The sequence below is a fragment of the Diadema antillarum genome, unplaced genomic scaffold (genome assembly GCF_040938485.1).
Source record: "Diadema antillarum isolate AM-2024a unplaced genomic scaffold, OU_Dant_1.0 seq00001523_RagTag, whole genome shotgun sequence".
NCBI classification, from domain to species: Eukaryota; Metazoa; Echinodermata; class Echinoidea; order Diadematoida; family Diadematidae; genus Diadema; species Diadema antillarum.
Window position 1 is genome coordinate 798103 of NW_027272255.1, and position 26503 is coordinate 824605.

The 26503-nt window shown below is 43.2% G+C and overlaps 1 pseudogene; it reads left to right on the forward strand.

Moving 5' to 3' along the window:
* LOC139710358 (uncharacterized) overlaps positions 1-26503 on the forward strand; it is a 112860-nt pseudogene that overhangs the window by 73646 nt on the left and 12711 nt on the right.

Here is a 26503-nt window from a genome sequence, read left to right on the forward strand (position 1 = left end):
GTTGGAAAGTCACATCCGTGTCATTATAATTTCCCACAGAAATTCTTGAAAAATTAAGGAGGAGTTTGAGAGCGTAACAGACATCAGTAAGAAAGGAAAATTCATCGGTCAAAAACTTTGCAATGTTGTTAGTTCTAGACGCTCATCAAAGCTCAAGAATGTATACTAGAGGTGTTAAAGTGACGTCAAGCCGTGCACACTCCATGTTTATTAGAACTCGTATGAATTGAGCGAAATCAAACGAAGATAATGATTGAAGTTTCATTAAAATCGGACGTAGAGTATATCTTTATATATATAATTAAATGTTAAAAGTTTGACATGTTTTCGCTAAGGAGTGACGCAAAAAATATGCAAATTAGCTGAAACGATTATGTCATCTCCTCACTAGTTTCCCCATTAATAGGCACACTAATCTTCCCTAAAATTCGTTTCTCTGAATGGATTACAGTTGTATTAAGTAACTACTAATAGTATAATTGAAAGTCCTGATGACTTACTAACGATAGACTATAAACCAAATCGTGATTTATTTATTGTTTTTTACGTTTTCATTCGCAGTGTTAGATTGGGTATTAATTTGCATGGAAATTTACTCCTACTATCAAATATCATGTTAATGTGTGAATGCAAAGAACTTGAAAAATAAATCGGATACTAGTGTCTCAATAGGTCTTCAGTTACCTTAGATATATTGTCGCTCTCTCCCTCTCTCTTTCTGTAGCTAATCACGTGACAGTTCTTTCCAACTTTGTTATAATGTTCCTTATATAGTTTTGCATCATGCATCATCCAAGCCGAACAACCCCGCACTTTAGATCCTTCCGCGATTGTGTCTTCCGTTGTTGCTGTTGTTAAAAAAAAAAAATCAACATTAAAACCACCTACGCGCAGTGGAAAATGTCACTGAGATTCAACTGCATACAATGGAACTAACTATAAGGAACATATAATTTCCTTCTCAAAACGCCCCATATATTGTTCGCATGGAGTGGGCTGCATTATTTTTTTCTTGTGTTGAAATATCATGCTCTTTACTAAGTCGCATTTAGAGTGACATTTTCAACAGGCACAGAATGACCTATGCAAACAAAGGCTGTGCAAAATAATGCTGCGGAAAAACGGTACTCAAATAGTGCGCGCGTTCTCCAGCGGCTCACTGAAGTACGCACGCATGAAGAAACACTTTCCTTGTGGTAGTCTCTGGTTCGCTGACGCGCGCGCAGACGACGAGGAAGGAGCACTGTATACTATTGTGTCAATCCACTGCAGAGTATTAACACTGTCATCCTAGAAAGTGTATATCATGTATGTAAGATGCTCAAGAATGTATCACGTTAATTTAGATTCTTGCAACATCCGTATAATTATGTAAATGAGCATTTATAGTGGATGAATAAGTAATGTTGACAGAAACACCGTGTATAACCAAGGTAACTGCCCAAATCATATACATTCCTTGGTATAACTTGTAAGACAAACGTTGATATGAGTAATTTTTGTGTTGTTCAAAATTAAGGTCAATCCAAAAGACATTGACGTATGGTATGAGAACGAAAGTCACACGCTGTTGAACGTATTCGCAAACGTTTCGTATGTATGTGGGGATAAATAAGTTTTTGAGTATGAATATAGACTAATTGGTGCAAGAAGACAATTGTATTTTGATCTTTTCAAGCTCCATACCTATATAAACAGATTATGAATGGTCGTCTTTGCGTGCACGTCTTTGCGAGCTAGAATTTGTGCGAACGTAAAGTTTCTGGAGACGATCACGTTTTTGTGAGAATTTTTCGTCTTTCTTCTACGATCTTGTTGTCCTCAGGCTCGGGCTACCCGTACGGGGGTTCGTACATGGTCCCTGGAAACGCAGCGACGTACAATCCGGGTGGCACCGGCACTCCATCCCAACTACACCTGCGGCGAGCATGGCCCCCGCCCTCCATGGAAGGTATGAATAATAATGATACGGTATAATTCATGAAATCCAGCCCGATCCTTCAACACCTTTCCAAGTGTTCATTCTCACTGTGTAGCTGCTGCCATCAGACCCCCCATTTCATACCGCACCTGACAACATGATAGCACCTGACCATAACTACAGTTACCATAATGGTAGCTGCAAAGCAACAACCAATGAACTGTGAGCTTTTCACTTTGTTGCCTCGGTGACGGTAATAATTGGGCGTTATTTTCATTTTGATTTCATTTTTACTCATTATTACTTTGTACATCCTACAACGGACAACCGTTAATTTTTCTTAATACACTGTATATATTACCAACAAAGGGTTTTTCAATACCAGAAATAAGCTGTATATATTACGTCAAAACTGCTTAAAGGAATTTAAAAAATGTGGATCCGATGCAAAAGAAGGGGAATATGATCATTATCGTGACCAGTTATGCCCGCGTATATAACCAGTTTGAACGCAAGGTGATATGGAGTCAGCGAAAAGATTGCCTTTCCCGCGGTTTAAAATAATCTTGTTCCTTCATGCACATCGTCAACAAATGACTGTAAATTCATAAATGAAATGTGATTGCCCTTTATACATTGCTGTCGTGTGTATACTTTTTGTACTAAATGTTCCGTAGATGTTTGATGGTTTGGCATTTGGATCTAATCGCCAAACGGCGTCACGTGGTTTTACCATTTCTGCACGCGGCATTCATGATAGTTGTAGGCCATTTGAATTTCCGCATCATGTACGAAAACGCAAACGCAATCGCAATTTCAATCACATCATATCGACTATAATACTGCTTGTGCACTTTCAGCTCTTTGCGATTAAAATGCCACTCTTTTGTGTGTGTGTTATAGTGCAGATGGTAATCATCACCAACACACGATCTCGAATGTTCACCCAAATTGACATTTCTGGTAATTCCTTCTTCCGACAAAACACCGAACGGAATATCAAGTTCCTCGACATTAACATCGAGAGAGAGAGATAATGAATTTTCTTGTGCGCAACATATCCATCATTGATTACAGAGGTCATAGATTCTTGTCGGCAACAGTCGTCGTATGGCAGTGTTTGGTATGCGTGTTGACAAAACGATATGCAGCCTCATTATACATTAACACTGTGTCTCCTAAGTGAATAAACGTCGTCAATTCCGAGGAATTTTAATACAAAGAAACGAGAGAAACATATGTCTTTCGGAAATAATGTACAGACATGTTTGCGCTGCTTTTGTCTTCCCGCGTTTAACCCCTCGTACTATACATTTGCACTTCTAATTGATGACTGTATTTTGCCATGTATACAAAAGATGTTTCTAATTCAATATCGTTACATTGTAATCTCTAAATTGTGTGCAGAGTAACAACAGCGGCAACTTCTCCATTTAAAAAGAAGTTGAAATGTCTTTTCATGCACGAGACCATCAGAGACTTGATATAATTTAACAATGATTTCACTTTGTGGCAACCATATTTTGATTTGTTGTTATTTCTTTGTTTGTATCAGAGATATAAATAGATCTCTCATTTACTTGTCTACTTCACCAAACGAGTGTATATCACGTGTCATTCACTGTAAGAGCCTTGACTCTTTCACGTTGATTTGTTTTGACAACTCTATATTTGATTTTTTGCCTTCTTCTTCCCATTCCTTTACCCATGCCTCTTCCGATTCCACGGGTGAACCCTCCTCCTTCCTTCCTTCCTTGTCTCCCTGCCTCCACCACATGTTCACTTGGCGTTCTGTCTGTCTCCCACATTTTGTGTATTCCGACATGCCCCATCCCAACATCTGCCCTACCCCCCCCCTCCACCATCACCGCCATTCGATTCTATCCTATTTCTTACTATCCTCCGTATTCGTTTTTCTGTTTGTCTTTCCCTGTGCTCCTACCCTGTGCGTGCTCGTGCACTCCTTCGCGCCCTCTCTCTTCAAACAACCATCACCAATCACTATGTTCACCATCACACACCTCTCTCCTTCCTCATGAAACTAACCATACCCCACCCTCATCCTCACCTCCACCCTCACCGATCACCATCACCTTTTCCTGTCCTCTCTAAAAAACTCGCCCTCTCCCTCCCTCACCACACCAATCATCGCAACTGTCTTCCCATCCTTCCATAACTTACCTTATTCCACTCCACCCCCCCCCCCCGTGCCTCCACCCACCCGTCTTTCCTTGTCGACAGGCTTCGCCAATCTGCCCGTCGGAGCCTCGTCCCTCTACCCACCCTACCTGTCGCTGAGTGGTTTGTCGCCCTCGGGAACAGCGCTCGGTGGGCTAGCATTTCTACCACCCTCATCCATGCACGGCTCAGGTACCGCCACGACCCAGGCCTGGTCACAACCTCCAAATTGCAAATTTGCTCAGAGAGACAGAAAAAAAAGAATGAAGAAAGAGTGGGTAGTTGTAGAATAAAGGAGAAAGAGCGAAAAGAGATAGAAACCGAACGGGGAGGAGAAAGAGGAGCCTCCGAATCTTCAATACGACCTGACCCCCGAGCGCTGAGGGCTAGATTAAATTTATTCTCAAGTGTTGTTAATTGAACGGGAGTATCACATTTATGTCGGCAAATGTTACTCGGCGTATTGGATTCGAGTGTACATGACGTTTTCCCGTGGACTGTTATTAAAACTGTAAAGATCCGTTCTTAATTACCTTTGCGACACTTTACGTGGTCCGGTTCCTTTTGCATGGGGCTGAAATCCTAGCTCCGTGATCATTCAACTCCTAATGATAATATCCGAATTCGCCAAGTCCCGTCCGTGTCGGCACACGTCGTAATGAAGTGTAGGATTATGTAAATCTGATACAACGTCATTTTAGTCATGGGAAATTCTATACCGCACGTACCTCAGGGGAGCCATGTCACAAAATATGATGTAGAATGGTAATATTGTTTAGACGGACGGTTTAGCGCAGCCATAAACGCTGCAGCAGACGGGGGGAGGGGCGATGATAGTCCACAGAACTGCATACCGATTATGTACAAATGAAATGCGACCACATGCATTCCAATTGAAAAACCCTCTAATGTGGCAATGTGCACTTTTCTTGATATTTCATTCAACTCACTCACTCTAGACAACGGCACCTAACCGTTCCACAACTAGTAAACTTTCGTGTTAAGTCCTTTTAGATCTTATTGTTCAACATGCATTCTCAGTACTTAACGGTATGACGAATATACGAGTATAAGTATAGAGTGAATAATTATTGCATTTAGAGTTAATGATCTCGATAGAAATAGACCCATGAAAAATTATAGTGACAAAAATGCAGGATTTTCATGATTAGCAATCTCTTTTTTGTTTTCCTCCTCCCTCTTCTAGTGCTTTCTCTTCTTGTCTTCATCTTTCCATTTCTTCTTTTTATCTTTTTTTTTGGTGTTCTCATTATCCTTATTATCATTATTCTCAGTAGTATTATCATTAGTATCTTCATCATAGTTATGTTGCAAGTACAATCCTCATCATCAGTTACATTACTAATGGACTGGTAGGAATAATAATGATAACAAACTATATGTGCTTTAGAACGTTAGGTAGCTCTTTACATTCAGTAGACATTGTCATTTTGGTATTGTTGAAATTACAACCATTGACGACCGAATATGATTAATGTTTTGATATTTCAGATCGTCAACCCATTCCTGCCACTCTCAACCCGCCGCAAATCGACGGCAAAGCAGTGCTCCCCTTCCACCACCTCCAAGTGCTAAAGGAGAAAGAGAGCCCCCTGCCAACGGTAGACGGTGCCAAGCACCACATGGCGTCCAAGAAGCATCTAGCCCTGGCCTCCAAAATAGAAACTGACGTCAACGCAGCGAGGGCGGGGAGCAAACACGATAAATTGGTTTCACGGGAGACACACGGCGCTGCTGACTCGCTGGGCCGCCAGAGTCAGCAGCCACCACCCAGCGGGAAGAGACACGTGAAAGAGGAAGTGCATCCTCATGCCGAGAGCGCAGCGAAATGTCAACCCAACAATGGCGCCGAGGTTGTTGGCGAAAGCCGGACGCACAAAGGGGCGGGTCCTACCGACCCCCTCGCCGGGAAGGGGAATTCCCCTCCCTCGCAGTGTCGGGACAAGCGCGATGGGGATGCGTCGGAGAAGAGGCGGAAGAGCTCGAAGAAGAGGATCGAGCACGCGGACGAGAATGGCAACTCGCTGAAGACGAGCGACGGGAAACCGGTGGCCAAGGTCACGACGGAGAAGCTCACCAGCTCACCTTGCGGGCTTAAGGTGCCCAGCGTGCCTTTCGGTACGGTCAGCAGCATGGGCAACGCCCTTTCCGTCGGCGTGGAGCTGTACCCAGTCACCGGGGACATACACCACACCACGCCGCTCCTCAAAACCGTGTCACCGCCCCTGACTAACAGCCTGGTCGCACTCCAGGACGGGCCGAAGCAACCAGCGCATAAGGCGTCGCCGGGAGTGAGCCCCGTCCCTTCACGGGAGTCTTCAACGCTCGTGCACCACAAGAAACCCTCCCCAAGGGATGTCGGGAGGTCAGGCAGCGAGGGCGAGTCCACGAAGCGGCCAACCGACGACAAGAGGGACAACAACAAATCTCCCAAGGACCTCGGCTCCCCGAGAGATAAACTCACGAGTCCAAATTCAGGTAAAAATCAATCGGAGATTCTTCTATTAATGTCATTCAGTCCCATATATTCATTTTCCTGTTTGCCAGCGCCTCCTTATGATGACCCTTGAGTTGGTTTCCAAAGACCTGCGTCACGTCACGACTCCCTGTCCCAAAATAATACACCCTCGTTAAGGCTCTCTCAGATCGGAACCCTCTGCTATGGTTGACATGTCTCCCATTGTAAGCGGCGGTGAATCACCGCCTTTAAATACCAGAATGGAAGGATGGCGCTATTAGGGCAGATGAATATATTTCAGTCTACCGCTTGGTGCATATGGATTGTATATCATTTTTAAGTGAATCTACCGCCATGAGAAAGAGAGAGAGGGGAAAAACACACATTATATCCACCAAAACAACCACAAAACACAAAAGCGCTCTGCTACATCCATGCAAAGATGCTTTTCCGAATGACGACGATAAGGGGTGACGAGAGATGAAAAGTATTACTTCTCATTCATTCCTTGTTAGTCGCTGTACCCCCAACACTCTATGGATAGCGTCTAAAAATACCTTTACTTGTCTGAGTCATACCCTCGCAAAGAAGACTCGCCGTCAAGGCACAAGCCTGAAAGTAAAACAAAGGGTAGTTCATGTTCATGCTATTCCATTTTGTTGGGTCTTTTTTAAGGGTTTTGTTAGATTTTTTTTTCGCTTAGGGAATAGGAAATTTCTCATTCGGAAACAACAGTGCCTATTACTGATAAAATCTACTGGCAGCTATATTAAGTCTGTTTTCTTGTTTTTCTTTTTTTTTCTGTGTAACTTTTGCAGATTTGTTTGGGAAGGAATGCTCAAACAAAATGCCCGTTAGTAATATTCAGATGAGTACGACTTTTTACTGATCCAGAAGCAGTCGATCGAACACAACTCTTAATGTGGATAATACAAGCCATATCTGGAAATGAGTTGAGTAGTACAGGTAGCGGGTTGCTGTTTTATGCACCCTATTTACGTGCGAGACCAGCTCTAACATGGTATTACATGTATTAATGAGCTGTATAAGAGCTAGTAAGTTACTGTTTGAGACATGCACATTCAACCTTGCGAGGAGACAATGGAAGAGAGGTTTCTTTCTTTCTTTCTTAATGTAGTGGGAAGTTATTTTAGTCACAGAAATATTGAATTGAAACATTAATGTATAATAAGATATGTGAACAGCAAGTGTGCGAGATGCATGAAAGAAGTTATCCCGCCCCCTACTGTTACAATGGAAGAAGTGTGGATGTGACGTCAGCGCAGGGACACGATTTTGAATACGCCATGCAATGACCGTTGATCAGTAGCCGTTATATTGGCTGGAGACTTTTCTCAACAGACTCACTTCTTTCCATGTGATGTTTCTTGATAGCGTGAAGATAACTCCTGCCTGCCAAATTTGGCGATCTATCTCACATTACGTCCAACAAAATGCGAATTAGTGAAAGACTACAGAAACAACTTTCTGTTATATAACATCTTTAGGAATTTATGCGCGAAAGGACCAACTGTGATTGTTATATCACCGGTTATAAGAAATTATATTCCACATACTAAGAATGTTGCAATAGGATTGGTCCAGAGCTGATCACGTGATGAAGCGTAGTTTTGCCCATCACATCACCTGAAAAGAAAAGTTCGTTACACTCTATGTTGATAGTCCCTTTTGTTTCGCTGATCTCCACACAGTCCACACAGTCCTAACGCAAGATGAGTACGCGCGAAATAAAAGTGCGTTGCACTGTGGACTATCATGTGACCTAGGTCACTTGATAGTACACAGTGCAATGCACTTTCACCTCGGTGCCGCGCGGTGCGCGCAGCAAATTCATTGTTTTGTCATCTACGCGCATACGTAGCCTAAGCCCTAAGGATACCTAAAGACCTCGGCAATCTGAATGTGTACGCTATCTTTCCTCAGCTGCGCTTCGGAAAGATAGCTACATCCAGATCGCCTCGGAAGTGATAGTTTGTCCCATCACCTTCACCAACGTTGATTATTTGCTTATTATTCATATGCACGTGATGTGATGAATATCTTTGTCTATAAAAGAAAGAGATTATCAATACGGAGTAAGTAGAGATGTGCTATGACAAATGTTTTAATGATTAATTTCACCCTCTGTACAAATGTATATGTAATATCGCATTTGCTGATCTACATTTTAACAAACATGTGAGACAATCGATGTCGATGTACACAGAGGGTGACATTGGCAGAAAATCTGTCGTAGCACTTCTTTGTGTATGATGGACTGTCACGTTTTAGGTTATTTCACTATTCATGAAATATTCAAATGTACACAGAATAAGCGAAACGAGCAAGTAAATAAGCAAACGATTTTACCCACTTCTAGTAACTGACTTAATATACGTATTTGACTGTTTTTCAAGCTCTCCAGTTTTTAGTTGCAGGGCTTGATGTGTGATTAAAACCTTCAATGATTACTTCAGTGAAATTGCACGTCGGATGTTGACCAAGAAAGAAGAAATAATGATTAATGTGAATAAATAAACAAATGCGACAAATAGGCGAACACACGGACACACAAATTAAAGTCATGCAAATGCACACATTAGTGATATAGAGACCTCAGCATAACAAAGCAACGAATTTCGTAGTTTCTGCAAGAGTTGTTTCTGTTTTAGTTTTCTGGATAATGACATAGCCGTGGAGTGACGTTTGGCACCGACGACTCAGTTATAGCTCCTTTAACCGTGCAATCCCCGCGCCTCAACAGTCTAGCGAGAGCCGTTTTGTAATCCCGCGGAGGCAATTCGGCTCCTAATCTCAAACCCGAACGAGCATTTCACGTTCCCGCGCAAATCCTCTGTGACCGTTCTGCGTTGCAGCTCCCGTTTCTTTCTTTTTTTCTTTCTTTACCATTTTTTGCAGCTCTTTCGAGCTGCGGCTATCCCAGGCGAAGGTCGCGGTGAGAGGGGGTTTCTTTTTCGAGATTTGCGCATGGGCTGCCGCGATAATTTTCCACCGATTAATCAAGCCATGTTAATCAGAATCGAAGGGGCGAACGAGAAAAAAAAAAACGTGACTGACTCTTTTGATATCGCATAAGCCCTCTCACTCTCTCTTCGTAACAGCCATGGCGTGAGCTTTAACAGAGTGTATAAATTCGATGAAAAGAAGTAGGAAAAATACTTGTTTATGCTCAACAGTTTATATATATATCAATGTATGCTCTAGTGCATCCGAGTCAAATTATAGTGTAATATAGTCATATCCGTTGCTCCTGTGTGGTAAATTATATTTTGTATTTATGGAGAGGGACTTTAAGAATGTCGCACCTGTGATTTTAACGTCCTGAGAAATATCCTCAAATACTTTAGTGTACATATCTATTGTGAGTATATTTGTGTTTTTATGAATGTTGTTGTGAAAGTCCCTAGTTGCTTTTTGTTTCTCTCTCTTTTTCTTCCTCGTCTTTTTCTTCGTCTATGAATGTTGTATCATACATCTGTATGCGTTTGTATGATATTGGTAGGGAATATTATTGGCAGTGCGTTATAAGCGTCTTCTGGTAATGAACGGGTGAAAGGAATTTCAGGATCGGTATACTGCGTTGTCCTCCGTTTATTGTTAAAGCAAAATGGACCGAGACCTCAATGTTTTACATAATCTATTGCAATAACTTATACAAATTTGCACAGTCTGTGAAAGTCATTACGTAAATGCAAAAGACACAAAAATATTAGTTCTGACATAATTGTAATTATTCAAAGACTGATGGCGAAGTGTTGTATTCTGTATTTTTGTCCCTTCTGGCATAGTTATATTCTAAAACAACTTTCCGTTTCTTTCAAATTACTCATCACGATTTCGTCGTGAATATAATTATGATATAAAGTTACTGTTCTGTGCACCTCCCATACTGTGTAAGTAGGTTTGCAGAGTACCCCGCACTTGTGACAAGCCGACACGGCCATGATATGCCAGTATTTATTACATGCAGATGTATACGATCTACACACGTACGGCGGTTATGTTCAAGTCACGTCGCTGGGCTCATCATTTCGCGGGATTTTATCGCCGGCGCACACGTGTGTGGCAGTGAGCACGCGAGAACAATGCTTCTTCCCCTCCGCAACTTTTATTGTCATGTCGCCAGCCCTTTCCCCGGCATGTTGCACTTGTGATAATCGCACTCTTTCATTCTTCTTATTTTTTGGCAGCGTTTTGCTGGCAGTGACTAGGGCCTTTCCCAGAGGCTCCGTATTAAAAGTCTCGAAAGTGGAATGAATTTGTAACTTGGCCCGATGTTTGGCCATTAACGTGACACAGCCGCAAATTCTCGCATGGGTGCTCACTTCTATAAATTTGTATGACAAAGATAGATTAACGAAGCTGAATAAGTTTCTTCTGTTCTCCGCAATATGAGCATGCAGAGAGTTTTGTTTGCGGCTTGCATTTGCAGAATTGGAACAGGAAAATCAGTTGAACGGATTTTGAACCCTCTTAACTGACTCGACAACCTGTACGGAATAGAGGAGTTTAAACTTGCGTGTGAGTTACACACGCGTTTAAGACTGCCAGCTGATATTTGATAGTGTTTTAATACTTACGCGGTTTTGCAGTCATAGCTTTGCTTGCCTTGTTTACGAAAGTAGTCAATGTCGCAGACATAACTATGCGGCACACAATTGTCAAAAGGTCATGTTCATACTACATACAGTATTAAGTTTTCACCATACACCGAATCAGTGATACGTACAAAGTCGTAGCTGCCTTTAGGTCCATAGTGAAGCATGCTGAACCATTATCCTTTATTGCACCTTTGTCTTCTAGTTTTCATGTCTATAGCGGGAAGTTGTGTTGCTCAGATTACTTCCGGTAAGGTCAGCCAGTTTCTTTTGTGTGTGTGTGTGTGTGTTTTTTTTTTTGCCATTGAAACTGATGTTGAATAACTCGCCGGGGGGGGGGGGGGGCATCAAAGTCAGCGAATGTGTGAACTGTTCTGTTCTGTTGTTGTTTGTTTGTTTGTCTGTCTGTTTGTTTGTTATGGCGCGAATGTATATCGCGTTCAGATAGATTGTTCTCATTTTTCTAACAAGCCTCATTCAAATTTAAAGCGATCTTGAAAGTGTTAATCCCTCGGATGGTCTACGTAACGAATCGTGCATAATATTTTTTTATACTTAAGTCAACGGATAAAAGATTTTCGTGATTTTCACACTTTGACGCGCAGACAGAAAATCTATTAAAAAGTCCTCTATGCTGCGATTTCGAAGTTTTGGTCATCTGGTCTCATAGGAACGTCAACCAAAAGTGGTGACAAAATAGGAAATGATGGAAGGATTGATAGGCCCTTTAACATATATATGTTTGTATATATATATTCGTGTCCCGCATGAGTGAAGCTAGAAACCTGGACAGGATGCAGGCGCCCCGTGCGGGCAGCTGACAATCATCAGGCCGTTAGCTGCGGCTCTGTGTGTCTCCAGGATACGAGTGTTTCCTATTTCACGTCGATTTCCATGTTGGTCATTATACGCCATCTGGAGTCCCCTGTGAAACCACGTCTCGAAAATTTGATGCAAATTTCGCCAACTCTGTGCTCTGAAACAACACCTGAGGGCGGTATTAGGCTTATATTCATGCGCTCGCGTTTTTTCCCCGCTGTGTTGTCTATTTTTTCCCCTCCCGCAAACATACAGTGACAATGATTAATTCAGGGCTTTGAGTCGTACAGCACAATTCAGAAACACGGCCATCCGTTTGAGCGCGCCAGTAAACAGACGCACACACACACACACACACATACACACACACACAATATGCCCTAATTTTCATGCAGCGAAGATGGAATATAATTAGATCTCGTCTGCGGGAAATATTTTTTTGTTTCACGATATTCTTGCCCTATCTCGCAATGCCAACAACAAACATGGAATCTACTTCGTCAATGTAAACATCAGGGGATGCCACAAAGCATTACTACATCCCCGGTATTCTGTGTAATCTTCCATCGAGGTGATTGAGAAAGCTAAAAGTGTCCGAATTATTGTTACCCCCGTTGCTATATTGCTTGAGCACCTGCGGATTCATGTATTGAAGACTTGCGAAAAAAATTATAATAAATGTAAAATAAAGAATATATAAACCAGCCAACTCTCAGAGCTTTTTAGTATGCACCGTTTCTGAAAAAGACATGTTTAGGATGTTCACTCCGTCAGAAGAAAATGGCAAAAGCTACCAGGCCCTTTTAGAACACCACTCATTCGTGTGGATTACGGTTGATTTTGAGCGCTCAGCATGATAAGAATAATACATGTATACTCTCAATTGACGCAGATCCGGTTGAGATTTGAGTACAATATAATCTTCCCTTTTCCCTTAACCTGCACAAAAACACTCATTCTCTTGCCCTCATGAACAACAAGCACAACACACACACGCGCGCGCACGCGTGCACACACACATACACACACACATCTACACAATCACATAAGCAATCACTCTCGCACAATCCAGTACACGTAGGTTTCCATGCTGTACAAGTAGATGACGGTACACACAACCCAATTTATTTACTAGGAGTTCATGTGTCATACAAATCATCCAGTCCGGATAACTTTCTTTGTCATTGCGGGGTGATCTAGCTTATGTCAATTGTTTACCTTATGTTTCAATCTAATACACCCACACACAAACAAACAGGGCACAAAACAAAACATGCACAGTTTAATCGTCTACTATGATTCTATGTTTTGTGCTTGACGACATAATATCGCAGCTTTGTAAAGTGATAACGTTTATACTGCAGTGATTTTGTTACGTGTGATTCAACAAAACAGTTTGAAAACGTCAATCCGGTTCAAATGTCATGTGGTTCTTGAAATCTAAACGAATGCCTCAAACTCAAACACACATATGCACAACGTGATGCAGACAAACTCACACACGTACCTATACAGACACAGGTACACACGCACACGCACACACACCAACGTCTGTATTACTTTGTACGTGAGAATTGTCTCGTATCACTATGGCAAGAGAGAAAATACCCGCGCGGCTGTTTTTTGTTTACCTCAAATTTGTTTGGGAAATGGTCATATAACTCGCTAATCCCCGCTTATAGCGTCTTCCTTCCCGATTTTAATGTTTTAATGATGATTGCTTCCGTGATCGATGCTTTGATGGGATTTACACACTGCTGGCAAATCACAAATTCACTCCGATGACGTGGACAGGAAATCTATCAGCCCTCATTTTAAATTGATTTTCTTGATTTCGTAATATAAAATGTGTATAAATTATATCGCATTAACCCTAACTGCACTGGGGGGGGGGGGGGCTCGGAGGCCCCCCCCCCCCTCGACATTTCGCACGATTACTCTGCAACACGCAATGCTCTCGCCGCGATGCTCCATGACTTTTTTTCTTTTGAGTTTCCCGCACATTTTGACACCAAATTTGTGACGCCTGGGGGTACGGTTCTGCAGTTACATGACTTTTTGTACATGCACGTGAGACCAAAAATGGCTAAAAAATGTGATTTTGTGTACAAAGTCAATGCAAATTGAGTTTTTTCACATGGTTCATATAAATATGTTTATTTTTACTCTCAATGGCTAAAATTAGTTTGTTTTAGGAGTATTATGCTTCAAAAAGTGTCTGTGACAAATTTTGTTACAAAAAACAACAAAACAAAAGTCGAAAAAACAAGGAAATACATAAGAAATTCATGAAACAATAAAGTAAATGAGAAATTAATTTTGATACCGAATTTTTTTCAAGTACATTTGCTAAGAATGCCACAAAGAATAATTATACCAGAAATGAGCACTTTTGGAGCTTTATTTACTGATTTAGATGAAAGATTCTGATTTCTCGCATAAATTATCATAATTAATCAAAATGAAATAAAAGAAAACTATTTTCTAAAATTTAAAAACACGATCTTGTAGATTACATCGCACACTACCATTGTGCAAAGTTCCGCGGCGATCGCGCGATCCACGGCCGAGATCTTGGGGGGGGGGGGCCTTGAGGCCCCCCAGTCTTTCGAGCTACCAAAATAGCCCAGTCTTTTTAGGGTTAAGATGTAAAATGTTTATATTACATTGAAATATGACGGGGTCCACTATAAAAACTACATGCTTGAATAAACCGTGATCGCCGTTAGAAGGAACATTGAAATCATCACACGTTTGAAATAGTAGAGTAAAACGAGCAAGATAGAACATATCGAGAATATTATCCATAAGAACATTTACGACAAAAACAGCGACATTAACAAAGTATTATAAATGGAAAAAAGAAGAAGCAGAGTATACCATGGTCAGTTTTGACCTAAGAAAAAAGAAAGAAAGAAATATGAAGACAGACATTGGATGGATATGAGGGAATTGAATCAAACAAATTATAAAGACTGAAAAGCAGAATCTGCAGCAACAGAAGGGAAGCCAGAAAAGTTCAAGACAGCATAAAATAGTTCAAGGACCGAAGATCCGTCAGAAGAGACCTCTCAAAATGATTTTAACTATTTTGAGTTTACGATAAATATTCGTGGGCGCAGGACGGGACGTGTGTGCCCACACAGCATCTATTTTTTCGACGGCCATTCGCAGAACACAATTCATTAGAGGAGTCTGTAGAGATGATCAGAGGTTATAGTCAATGATGTAGGACGTATGTTGCAAACCTTACTCTTTCCCCTAGACCTTTGTTTCCCCCATCTTTACGTTATCACTACAAGGACTCTTCTTCACTCCAGGAAATTTTAATAAAGCTCAAGCTCTCCATCTCTCTCTCTTTCGCTTGGGATCAGTGTTAGTGTTTAAAACCATAGTCAAATTTTCTGCAAGGAAATCCCCGCACTGCACGCACACTGACATGAACATTTGGGATTAAGTCGACGTTGATGTGTTTAGTGTATTATGATAATTTGAATTGCATTTCGGAACTGTTCCTTGTCCGAATTTAACAGACAGAAGCTTTGTTAGGCTGTCTAGAAATGAATTTGACGAAGTAAAAACTTGCACGCGACAGAGTGAGAGAGAGAGAGAGAGAGACAGATACTGAACATAAAATCATGCAATATAGACATCGTGATGACTGTTCTGCTGTTCTTTTTAACATTTCTCCGATATTAGGCATGGCGCCCTCTAGCGTCAGTCCTCACGTTACAACTTCGTCCAGTGAAACATCGACGTCAACGTCCACGTCGTCGCCGCCCAACACCAGCGCAGTCCACCTGGGTTACATGCCAATGTATTTGCCAAACACATGTCAGCTGAGCTTAGAGAAGGAATCCAACAAGGACGCGCCAAGGAGCGGCTCCAAGGTCCACGCCACCACGTTCGTTCCCGCTCCCGGGGAGTTCATTCCCGGACCGGCAACAAACGCCACCACGGGAATATCGGTCGGGAAGGAGAGCAAGTCCAAGACGTCACCTTCACCCTCCGCGGCTTCGGGGGGTAAGTCTCCCGTGTCCGTCGGCGGAAAATCAAAATCGGGGGAAACGGGAAGCGCGAAAAAGGACACGTGGAAAGGTCCAGTCGGCCATCTGTCCGCAGAGAAGTCCGAAACCGGAAGTAAGACGGAAGAGACCAAATCTGTGAGTACGTCACCATGTGATCAGGTGGATGGTGGGAAGGTGCATGCCTCGGGAGTGGAAGCAAAGGAGAATAGACATGCGAAAACAGACGATGGTGAGAAGAAAGAGTCCCACGCTCCGAAAAGACACTCGAGCGGGAATGGATCCTGTGGTGGAGTGAAAGTGCCGCGGAGTGAGTGTAAGTCGGATAGGACTACATGCCACAGTATTGGCAAGCATGCCGAACGTTCGCGGCACGTTTCGGGACCACACGAACCCTCCTCGTTCAGCGGATTAGCCTCTCCGAGGGAAGCGAGCGCGCGACACAGTGACCGCCATGGGGGCGAAAAGTCTGTGACGAGCGAAGAACACCGGCGGCTTGAACTGGCCGGTGGGAGGGTCGCGCATCCGAACTTGTATTACGAGATGGCCCTGGTTGCCGACCGGGCCAGGACTGACCCCAACCTTCCCATACCCACATACCATGGGGAGTGCTTCACTCCGTCGTCCGCGGCCCACGAAGCGATGGCGAGGCATGATAGTATGCTCCGGACAGCTCTCATGGGCAGCGCACACCGCATGCAGGTAGGGACAGGAGCGCCTCTGGTGTCCACTCCCAGCTCCAAGCCATTCCTGGTGACCAGTCACGCGACGGTCAACACGCACACGTCGTCCAGCAGTAAGAAAGTCCCAAGCAGCAGTAGTGCCAGCGAAGGGACGGTCCTAGGAGGCAGGGGTACGCCGGGGATCAAGGCGTCTGACGGGCGTTGCCCACCCATCGGCATTGCTGTGGCGCAGCAAAGGCAGGATGGGGACTCGAGCGGGTCCCAGGGCAGGATCCCCCCTCGTAACAGCTCCAGAAGTAAGTATTGTCCTGTCTTTCCAGTAAATTAAAGGAACAGGGGATTGTTTGACAAGCAGTAAACTTGAAAATCATTCCCATGTAACCCTATGAGCAGATGTCATCACTAACATTGTCATCTGCGACGTGAACGCTTAAGACGACGTTATTACGCTACAAATAATGTTCTGCACATGCGCGAGACAATCGTTTCCATTGTTCAACCCGAGAGGCTGCGTCGTCTTGGCGTTCGCGTCGCAGATCTAAAGTTCGCTCTCAAAGGATATTGAAAGTAAACTTTCTCGTCATCTTTCAGTGGTGTTGAAATGTGTATAATGAATACATTATAGATAAAACCGCCCTCAGATCTAATGTTTATTAGAATATAGATCAAGTGAGAATATTGTAGAGAACGTGTAGGGAAAAGAGAAGAGGAAAGGAAGGAAAGAAAACCAGGCAAGGGAAGAAAAAAAAAACTTCACACAAAATCTCTCAGTGTTAAATCGATTCGTTGACTTGATCAGGAACCGTTTGTCGTATTGTCATCCGCCTAGGTGCGAGTTCGAGTCCGCACGTCAGTCGCGTTATGCCTTCCACGGACGGCGGAGAGCCCGATGACGATCGGCCCGGCAGATGTCGGGAGTCCAGCATCGGGGGCCACGGCCGATCGACCGAACGCGACCACCGGGCCGTACGCGATCAGTCACCGAGGTAAGTAGCTCATGTCATCCCGTTCGACTGATAAATATCTTTGTGGCTCTACCTCCTCGTTTGTGATAAAACAGCGTGTCATGTGATATGAATGGTGATGGGTGAAATTCATTATAAGTATGAAAGATGCGATCAAACAGAAGTCAGAAAATTAAACGGAACTCAAGTATCAGCCAGTCAGAGTTGAATATTCAAAGACTTCTTTTTGATTTTTTTACTTGTATGATGTCAGCTTTTATGCAACAGGGCCCAGATGGTCTTACTAATGCAGCCCGCAATGTTGGGTTTATCATAATGGCAGGGTCCTCGAAGAGAATAGCGCATACGTCAGACAGGCTACCCTGGATAAATCAGATATATGTTATTTTGATTGTTGTTATTGTTTTGTGACGAGAAACATACCCACTTTAATGGTATTCCTCTTTCCAAAATAAAATGCTCAACTTTGAGATGTCGAAGGAAAGTTCGTCAATAAAAGTTATTTAAAGTGCGATGACCTCAACCGAGCCTGCACGTCGAAACATTGTACATGGTATAAGATGAAATGAAGGATTCGTTGATTTTTTTCTTCTTTATGATTTTTTATTTACTATCATTATTATTATCATTATTATTATTATTATTATTATTATTATTATTATGATAAGCATACTGTTGTCATCGTTATCATGATGATTTTGTGTTTCTAGGGAATCCCGATCTGGCAGTGACGTTCCGTTCCATCTAGCTGGCCACAGACGGTATCCCCACGATCTCAGCGCCAACCTTGTAGTGACAGGTGAGTTTCAGACCAGTTCCGTGGCCAAAGCACATCATCAAGTTACCACTCTGAAGGCCAAGGTCAAGGGTTACGTAATCGTTTAAACGACAATATGGTCTTTTTTCGTAGGCAGATGGTTCAGCTCTCATTCAAATGATCGCTTTCATGAAAGTCATCGCGTATCAGAATTTGGTGTACTTGTGTCGAATATTGGGTTATCAAACTTTGGTGTAGTTGTGTCAAATGTATTGGGACTTTGATGTAGTTGTGTATCAGATCAGACTTTGGTGTAGTTGTGTCAAATGTATTGGGTTATCAGAATTTGGTGTAGTTGTGTCAAATGTATTGGGTTATCAGAATTTGGTGTAGTTGTCTCCAATGTATTGGGTTATCAGAATTTAGTGTAGTTGTGTCAAATGTATTGGGTTACGATAAATTAAGTGTAGTTGTGTCAAGTGTAGTGGGTATTATTATTATAATTCCTCGGATGTAACACGTAAAGACACCCTTTTCCAAGGTCCCAGCGAAACTCTGTAGCCCTTCCACCCTCTCCGGAAGTGAAATTATACCCAAGTCGCGTGATTCCTGTGGGTAAGCTCGCGTGCGTGGCGGTGACACTGTATAGGCATTAATCATTTTGCTCTCTGCCCCAGGAAAAAGGCAGAAAAAAAGTAACATAGATCTTGAATGAAGATTCCCCTTGTCCGGACAGTAGCCAATCAATTTTTTATTTTGATTTCCGGATTGGTCGACATTAATCTGTTCAATCACTGCCATGCTTCAAAAGACGTGTACTGAGGATTTTGTTTTTTTTTTTTTTTGCCCGGTACTTAAATTTTATATCTCTTGGAGACTTCTAGGTGATCTCGAGAGGTGTCAGTATCTCGCTCTGTTTATTGTTTTGTTTTTTTTGTTTTTCCTCTGTTGAAGGGGAAATCATGAGGGAATATTTCTGAGACTTCCCTACTTCTTTTCGGTTAAAGTATCGGCAGAAAGATATTGCGATCTGAGTAATTTAGCAACCTTTCCAGGTCAAGGACTCGTGCCAACACGGAGCTCATTGTATCAAAGAACCAGTCACCAGACAAAGCAGACGCTTTGGACTGAAAGACGGAGTGAGAATTTTCAAAGAAGGGAATCTCAAGGGATACTCTAATATCACATCTTCCTCTAACACGTCTATATGGAAGTTTTACCCTTTCTGCCATTATTATTATTTTTTAATGAAAATGGATATATTCTGAGGGAGGATGCACTAAAATTCGACTATCTTTGAAATAAAAACGTCATCCATACCAATGTCCAGTCATAGTTTTTCCCAAGACCGCAATGACAATTTTATGACGCAATGTAGAGAACACGTTGACTTTTCTTGTCGGAACCTGCACGAAGCTTACTTGAAGACCTTTTTCACTGCTCTTCCCATGTGCATTACCAGCTGATGAAGTTGTATATCGTAAGGGTTTTGTGAAGTGGTTGTCTGCATAGCACTGAGTGATGTTTTATCATTGCAGGAGGCGGGACGATTGGCAGGCCGGACTCGACGATTCATCCGCACCTGCCGACGTCGCCTCACCACTGGCAACGACCATCGAGCCACGCCAGTGCCACCCCGTCCCCTCTCTGGCCGTACGGACTGCCACCGTCGCCCATCACGAGCAGCAGCCTGGAGGCGTCGCCTCGGGGATCGCCGTTCCCCGTCGGCCCGGGAGGCATGCACTGGGCGCAGGATCCCACCACGGGCCAACTGATGCTGGTGCCGCCGCATCCGACCCATCCTGACAGCCCGCTTTCAAATCTTGGTAAGATTTGCTTCTTCCTTTTTTCCCTTCCACGTTGCAAGTTAAATGCCTCCCAATGTGAATAAAAGTCATCGGAGGTTTCATCGACTTTTAATGCAGTATAGTTTTCTTTTGGATAGATTCGATGCAAGAATGAGATAGGGAAAGTGTTTTAAGAAAGAAATTTTGCTGTGCGTAGAATGCAAAAACAATAGTGTCATTGGCCTGTGCCATATGTTGTTGGAAATTTCATAAAATCTCGAGATACTTTGGCGATCTTGTCTTCAATATTTCACTCTTAATAGAATACATATGTTGAGTATTGTTTATTTCTTCAATGGAGGATATATTGAAGTCTCACTTATAAACTGAAAATATCGTAAAGTTTTGATGTTGTCTGTATCAGTATGTCTAAAACAGTGGTTTTGATCTTAGTGGGTCATTGTTTCCTGGAATACGCTTCAAACTAGAAATGTGTCACTAACGGCTGCGCCTTAACTCCTTTTTTTTTTTTTTTTTTTTTTCAACAGTGTGGCCACGATACCTTGTCCCACCGCACTTGCAGCCTCATAGCCACCAACTCCAGCAGCTGATGCTCAACCAGTTTCCCTACGGTCCCCTGCCCGGCCCGGCGCATCCATCTCAGCACCCGGCTCTCCTGCAGCACCTGCCGGCCGCAGGCACCAGCGTGGAGGTGCAGACCATCATTCAACAGCACCAAGAAGCCATCGCCCACATGTTCAGGAACGCCGAGCAGCAGGAGCGAATGCGGAAGGAGCAACCGAAGACGAACGCCAGTGGCGAGATCGGGGGCATCAAGCTTCCGCCAGATGCTATCAAGGGAGGCAGTGGACACCACCGGAATCGTCGTGAGTCGGGTGATGTGAAGGGGGAGGGCCGACCGGAGAGTCGGCAAGCGGACAGGACTAGAACTTCTTCCCAGGAGCCCCTCGATATCAAACATTCCATCCATCACTCGCAAGCCCCGTTCCTGCCGGCCATTCCCGTTGCGGCCTCCCAGCACCCTCCGCTCCCCTTTATGTACACGCCGCCTGTCCCCTACTTATACGAAAATGCTCCACCGTCGGCGCCGCAGGCGCCGGGTTCCAGAACTTGCCAAGATTCGAAGGAGAAGAAGGAGCCCTTCCCCGATCGCATGGCCTCTGTGCCGTCGTCACGGTTGGACAAGGACAAGAAGGAGAGTGCCCTGAAGAGTACTAGCGTGCAGACATCGCCCGCGGAAACGCCTCCCGCACCGACGGCCAAAGTAGAGACCGAATCGGAGACCGATTCGGATGCCGCTGTGAGTAGTAAAAGTGCCAAAGTTTTCAGGACGCAACAAACCGAAGCAAGTCAGCAGAAAGTATTATTAGAACCTAACATCGACGTGGTCACTGTGGACTCGCCCGATTCACTGTTAGTCGCGTCGTCATCATCGCCGTCTTTGGTGTCAGACGCCTACAGCATTCTGACCAAAGCCGAAGTGCCGACGCAGTGTGAACATGCAAGCCCGCAGGAGCAATCGCAGCCAGTGAGTATTCAAACAGAATCCCCATCCACCGAGACAGTATGCGTGAAGGAAGAGGTCAAAGACACCAGTGCAAACCTTGACGAAGCGGAACCCCGCCCGCGGACTCCACTCGAAACGCTGCCCGATGAACCGGCAGCCCCACCGACCGAGCCGCCCGCTCAGACTGACAACTCATGCGCGGACAACCAGCCCGAGGTCGCTCCCACGGACACGACGCTCGAAAAGAGCACCGCGATGCCGACTTTGCCGACCGACAGCATCCCAGTGACCACGAGTCGAGAGACGCTGATCACCAACGTGATGACGACGATGCAAACGTTTGCCTCCACCGTCGACGGACTCGATCCCGACCAGATGGCTGCCATTGAGGGAATCGCGCTCCTGAGCGAAGTAGCGGAACGCAAGGCGTTAGCCACTAGAGCTGAATTCTGGAACTGTGTGGCTGGTCAGTGCATTGGGATTTCCTTTTATTTCTGTTTTTCAGTGAACTAATCTTTCAGAATCACCGACATATTACTTTCATTGTCGGGATGCTTTCCATTCTTTAACATGTGTAACCTTACCAGTAGATTCGGTCTCAACCATTACACCGTTCATCAATACACAAAATATATATTTGTGTATTCATGTAGTCAAATATATATATATATATATATATATACTACTGGGTATACACTGACAATTTTTGGGGTGTGGTGGGGAAGCCAAGTAAGTATTGTTCAAATTCATGTAGTCTCATTGACTGATTGCTCACAAATGAAAAAAAAAAAAACAAACCAACAACAATAAAACAAAACAAAACAAAAGCTGTAGACAAAGTATAACTTAAAAGGGTAAAAGTAATTGCTTCTCCCAACCATCCTAGTCAATAGAATGAAGAATAACTCCTCCCCCCTTTCCGTTTTTTGACATCTTTCAGAACAACACCGGACGGAAAACCGGAACTCCGAGCAGGCGGACGACGCCGAATCGACGACGACGGAGTCGAACACGCCCTTGCAAGGCAACTCCGTGAGCGCCATGGCGTCCAACGGTGGCTGCGACCTGGACGATGACGTCATTCCCAGCATTCCAGGCGAGCTGAGTCTGAAGATCAGATGTCCAATCACCATCAAGAAAGAGGCTAATGGTGCGTGCGAAACTTAAGTTACATTGGCAATGTCTTTTTGCTGTTGCTGTTGTTGGTGGGTGGGTGGTTTTTTTTTTTAATAATGAAGGGAAACTAGGATTTTAAATGCCTCCACAACTCTATGTGTCGGTGTTGGCAACTGACTTCTGCAGCAAGCTGGCTTAATCTATTCAATTACAAAAATACGTTTTTGTATTTTGTTTTTCAGGTTTTAGGGTTAGGATTAGGTTTTAGGGTTATAGTTTGGGTTAAGTTAAGGTTAGGATTAGGTTCAGGATTAGGATTAGTAGCGTTAGGGTCAGGGGCAATTGCCCAGGGGGTAATTGCCCTAGACCCGTATTTAACATATAGTATCAGGAAATTGAGTGCATAGAGTTCAACAGCTAGGATGCCGAATATGAAACTCCTGTGCGTCAAAGCTAGTGGACCATTGACGCTATGCTTTTGCAAGGCATTCACTCAGTAAACCTTGTCCTCGTTTCGTCCAGGTCGGAGCGAAGTTTCGGCGTGCGGCACCCCGCTCGGGTCGGCGGAGAACATGAACCCCATGGAGCTGGAAATGAGGATGAAACTGGCCGAACTGCAGAGGAAGTACAAGGAGAAGAAGAAGGAACTAGACAAACTGCAGAAAAAGAAAGATAAAAAGTAAGATTGGGGAAACCCCTGTATTTTTTCAAGAGTTCCGGGATGTTCTTTGTGTGTGTAATGTTTTTTGTTTTGTTTGTTTTGTTTTGTTTTGTTTTGTTTTTTTCGACGTGCCTCTCATCACAGTTAATTTTGTGGTCAATTTAAGAAAGAGAATAGAATAGAATAGTTTTCATATTTTACTTTGAAGTTTTTATACTCTTTGTCTCAATTATAAATTCTAGTGCAATTTCTGTGAAGACCGTCTTTTGTATTAGAACAAAGGCTCGAGTCGTTATTGCTAGTCAAAATGATTCACTCTGCTGCACTCATTTGTTATTATGTTTATAGTTTATGTAATTCAAAATTGAATGTGAACATGTTTGGTAAGCATTGTTATGATATGAAATTTACACTTACACACAATGTTTGTGTTAAAGCTGGACTGTGCAAAGCCGCACATTTTTCTTGATATTTGTATTCGGTTGAGTATTTTTACGAAAGGACACGTTCATATAATGCACAAAAAAGTTTCAAGTACAGTAAAAGCGAAGAAGGAAAACCTAAGCACATGGGCGGCGTTCCTGAAAATACTCTTGGTGTAATTTCGCAGGTAACAGGGCGAGAGAAGACTCCAAGAACAACAGCCCGACAGTGGAGAAGAGAGGAGGGGGCGTGGTCGACCCCGAAAGCGGAAGTTTAGCAGTAAATCCAGCACTGGCACGGAGCAGGTCGAAACGACTCCAGTCAAAGAAAAGTGAGTTTTCACCTTCCTGCTCCATATCCTTATTTTGAGAGCAATGATTTTGAACAATAAGCTAAACTTTTACTAAGTATTCATGATATTATATCTTAATATACTTCCTGCTTTGCTGCCAGACTCGTTTCGTTTTGTATGTTTATTTTGTCTTGCCTGATTTCTCCTTATGGCATGTGACACTTTTACAAAGTCGATAAATCATGAATTTTGCTGTTAGGTCGTTAAACCGTTTCGACACAGACGAAATGTGATTCGTATGTGTTTATTCCAGGGGAAAACGTAATGCCAGATACACGTTAGACGCACTTTTACAGAAGAAGCTGTTCATCTGTTTGTTGGTTCCATCTTTTTTTTTAGGGGTAGGAATGGGATTGAAAAACGTGAATGCACATTGTGGTAACAAGAGCATCAAACCGACCTCATGTAGCCTTCTATACATGTATGTCTCTTAGCAGGCAGAATGCTCAAGTTATTAATCACATCATTGTTTTCATCTGTGTGTAGTCACTGAAATAACACCCAATATAGGTTAAATCATAAGCGAAAAGATGAAAGTTAATCATGCAGAGTGTTTCCTCATACGTGTTTGATTGTTTATTTGTGTGTGTGTGTGCGTGTGTATGAATGCAACTATGTGTGCTTCAACTATGCATTATATACGAGTCAACTCTGTGTGTGTAGGGGGGGGGGGTGGTACGTGAGTGTCAGCTGTGTACATGACGGCCATGTTATGCTTCCAGCCGTGTCCATTAATCCCTTCTTTGCCAATGACTCAGATGTGTACAAATTTTACACACAAACCTATAGACAGGTAATGAATGTGACACGCTGAGGGTTAGTCATGTGGTACGGTGATTTTTCATCTGTGTCATGTGTGTTTGTGTGTAGGGAGGTGAGAACGCTCCACTCATCGGCCACGGTGCTCCTGGAGGCCGCGGCCTCGCTGGAGGAACCTGTCCCCAAGAAGAAGAAGAAGAAGGAACACAAGACCAAGAAGGAACACAAGGAAAAGACGATTAAACAGGTGAGTGTTGAGAAATGCATCGAAACCTGTCAGAACGTACGAAACGTAGTCTCCCAAGTTTGATCTTTGAAACTGGACTAAAGATATACGATGTTCCTTGTAGATCTACTCTGAATCAAAGACTTTGTTATTTTCAATACAAAATTGTACATAGAAATTTTGGTGTCGATGAATTACTTTTTGCTGTGGGAATCTCTAACATAGACCTCTGTACATTTTGTTCGAGCTCCACAGAAACAATTATATATTTGTTTGGGGAATGCGATGTCACACAAAGATTTGTTTTTCAAATACAGGAAATAATGTAACAGAATAAAGCTCAAATTACTAGAAGTACTTTAGTTCCACAGTAAAATCCTAAGTGGTATAATGTATATTTTGTTTTTAATGCAAAATATTTTATATGTTTATTCTTTTTTTTGGGGGGGGGGGGGGGCGAGGGGGGGGGGGCGAGGGGGGGGGGGGCTCTTCTTAGCGAAATTGATTCAATACGTATGTAATTTGGACATTAGGTTCTAAATCATCTCTAATTCTGTAAATTTGTGAGAAAAAAATATATATAGATCAAAAATGTTTTCTTGAAATGAGACCGTCTTCCAAACCTGGTAAGCTAGAGCATGATGACGAATAAGCCATACGTTTTGCAATGAAAGATGAATTTATATTCAATCATTCACGTTGTCCATTCTGCTCTGTGGCAAAGCTTGAGCAGCAGGTTAAAAAGTGCATAGGTACTGTGTGTGATTTTAGTGGGTTCGTGATAAAACTACAAATGTTGGCCACTTCACGTATGTCATGGCGCGTTTTGATTATGTTTTCCGCAGGGCAAAAAGACGAAGAAGTTAAAGTCCAAGCTGAACGCCGACAGTGGAGTTGGTTTGACGGGTTCGGATACCAAGACTCCCACCAAGAAGAAGAGAGACAAAGACAGGACTGGCTCGTCGCATCCGTCAACGTCATCAGAGACCAGTCTTTCGGCCTCACTCAAGAGTAAAGGTGACTCCCAGACAAAATAATAACAACAAAGCATCTCAAACAATAACAACAACAGCCACAACAGCCACCACCGCTACAACTACCATCACCATAACATCAACAACAGCCACCACCACCACCACATCAACAGCCGCCACTACCACCACATACATACATACATACATATGTACGTATATACACGTTACTGA